Here is a 3,346-nt window from a genome sequence, read left to right on the forward strand (position 1 = left end):
AAGCTGACAGTCTGCAGTTAAAGCACATCTTGTTCGTTTCATTTCAAATCCATTGTGGTGGTGTATAGAGCCAAAAACGTTAGAATTGTGTCGATGTCCCAATATGGAGACGCTTCAAGTTAGACTATACTACGAACTGTGTACATATCATGTGTTTCATTAGATTATTAATTGGTACTATCACTGTTCACAATATGTAACATAATCATGTTATTTGATTTGTTATATTGTCAATCATGTACAGTACATGTATTTCTACAATCGATTATATGCACTGGCACATTATCTAATTTAATTTGACACTTTATTTTTTTGTAGTAGGGTGTAATCATTTTATATTGTTCCACAGTATTCTGTTAATTTTTTTGCGCTTGTCACTTTCATTATTAAGGCATAGTGATTGATTAATAATTTCTGCGCAAAGGCGCACTAGGGTGGGGCGGTGTGCTGTGGTACGTCATTCAGTGTGGCGGCCTTATAGTTGTGGTGCTGGGTGTGCATGCATATGATGTTGTGCTGCGATATAACACTGCGGTCTGGCACTGCACCAGTGCATGCAGTTGAGTGGGTTGAGGGTGACCGTTGATGTGCCGCTTTGCACAGCCCAGGTGAGGGTATTAATTCTCTTATCACCTCCCTTTGATCCTCTATATACACCCTGATTTTGAGTATACAAACACCTCCTGACGAAGCCAGTTGGTGAAACGCGTGTCGACGTAGTTGTTTCCTGACCACGTCATAATATTTCACCATACAAGGGTATGAGTTAGGCCTCATGCACACGACCGCTGTGTGCATCCGTGGCCGTTGTTCCGTTTTCCGTGATTTTCTGCGGACCCATTTACTTTCAATGGGTCCGTTGAAAACACTGAAAATGCACCGTTGTTCATCCGCGGCCGTGATCCATGTTTCCTGTCCATCAAAAAAATAGGACCTGTCCTATTTTTTTGACGGACAACGGTTCACGGACCCATTCAAGTCAATGGGTCCGTGAAAAAACACGGATGCACACAAGATTGGCATCCACGTCCTTGATCCGTGGCCGTAGGCTACTTTTACACAGACGGATCGCAGATCTGTCTGCATAAAAGTTTTTCAGAGCTGAGTTTTCACTTCGTGAAAACTCATATCCGACAGTATATTCTAACACAGAGGCGTTCCCAAAGTGATGGAGACGCTTCAAGTTAGAATATACTACGAACTGTGTACATGACTGCCCCTTACTGCCTGGCAGCACCCGATCTCTTACAGGGGGCTGTGATCCACACAATTAACCCCTCAGGTGCAGCACCTGAGAGGTTAATTGTTCGTATCTTAGCCCCCTGTAAGAGATCAGGTGCTGCCAGGCAGAAGGGGGCACACCCTCCTCCCTCCCTAGTTTTAAATTCATTGGTGGCCAGTGGGCCCCCCCTCCCTCCCCTAATTAAAATCACCTTCCCCCATCATTGGTGGCCAGTGCGGCCTCCCCTCTCCCCCCCCTAATTAAAATCAGCCCCCCCATCATTGGTGGCCAGTGCGGCCCCCTCCCTCCCCCTCCTAATTTAAATCCCCCCCCCATCATTGGTGGCAGCGGAGAGTTCCGATCGGAGTCCCAGTTTAATCGCTGGGGCTCCGATCGGTAACCATGGCAACCAGGACGCTACTGCATTATACTTACCTGCGATGTCTGTGACCAGCCGGGCGCTCCTCCTACTGGTAAGTGACAGGTCTGTGCTATAATCAATGCGCCGCACAGACCTTTCACTTACCAGTAGGAGGAGCACCCGGCCGGTCACAGACAGCAAAGGTAAGTATAATGCTTCTAAAATTGCTAAGTAACCATGGCAACCAGGACTGCAGTAGCGTCCTGGTTGCCATGGTTACCGATTGGAGTCCCAGCGATTAAACTGGGACTCCGATCGGAACTCTCCGCTGCCACCAATGATGGGGGGTGGATTTTAATTAGGGGGGGAAGAGGGGAGGCCGCACTGGCCACCAATGATGGGGGGGTGATTTTAATTAGGGGGGAAGAGGGGAGGCCGCACTGGCCACCAATGATGGGGGGTGATTTTAATTAGGGGGGGGGAGAGGGGAGGCAGCACTGGCCACCAATGATGGGGAAAGGTGATTTTAATTAGGGGAGGGAGGGAGGGAGGGGGGGCCCACTGGCCACCAATGAATTTAAAACTGGGGAGGGAGGAGAGTGTGCCCCCTCCTGCCTGGCAGCACCTGATCTCTTACAGGGGGCTAAGATATGCACAATTAACCCCTCAGGTGCGGCACCTGAGGGGTTAATTGTGCGGATCACAGCCCCCTGTAAGAGATCGGGTGCTGCCAGCAGGGGGCAGTCATGTACACAATTCGTAGTATATTCTAACTTGAAGCGTCCCCATCATTATGGGAACGCCTCTGTGTTAGAATATACTGTCGGATATGAGTTTTCACAATCTAACTCAAATCTGATGGTATATTCTAACATAGAGGCGTTCCCATGGTGATGCGGACGCTTCAAGTTAAAATATACCATCGGATTGGAGAAAACTCCGATCCGATGGTATAATAGGGACTCCTGACTTTACATTGACAGTCAATGGGGGACGGATCCGTTTGCAATTGCACCATATTGTGTCAACGTCAAACGGATCCGTCCCCATTGACTTGCATTGTAAGTCAGGACAGATCCGCTTGGCTCCGCACGGCCAGGCGGACACCAAAACGACTTTTTCTTCATGTCCGTGGATCCTCCAAAAATCAAGGAAGACCCAAAAGAAGAAAAAACGGACACGGATCACGGACCTATGGACCCCGTTTTTTTTTCGGACCTTAAAAAAAAAGGTTGTGTGCATGAGGCCTTAGGCTGTTTATCTATCTACTTATTATTTTATGAGTGACTATTATATCCTTTTGTGGTATGAACTACTATTGATTTCCTTACATGTAAGACATTTATTGGTCTTACTAAGTCCTAGCAATAGCTACTAGATATTACATTATTGGCTAATAATTAGATCTGGTTAGCCCTGATATTTCGGGCTTCCAATCTTTTGAATGTACCGTATTCCAACATTGTAGCCTCTTATATCGTTACTGGTATTTAACATTTTTCTACTTTGATATAGTGTGTTATAACTAGTATCATCTTATTTTAGTGTTTATATGATTAATGTGGTTGTCACATCAGGGTGTTCTCTGTATATAGGGAAGATGTTCCCTTGTTTTTGTAGCTGCTATACATCATGGTTTTTAACCCTTTCTAACCCGGGACAGTTTTCACCTTCCTGCCCAGGCCATTTTTTGCAAATCCGACGTGTCACTTTATGTGGTAATAACTTTGGAACACTTTTATTTATCCAAGCCGTTCTGAGAT

The sequence above is a fragment of the Bufo bufo genome, chromosome 1 (assembly GCF_905171765.1).
Source record: "Bufo bufo chromosome 1, aBufBuf1.1, whole genome shotgun sequence".
In the NCBI taxonomy this organism is placed as follows: domain Eukaryota; kingdom Metazoa; phylum Chordata; class Amphibia; order Anura; family Bufonidae; genus Bufo; species Bufo bufo.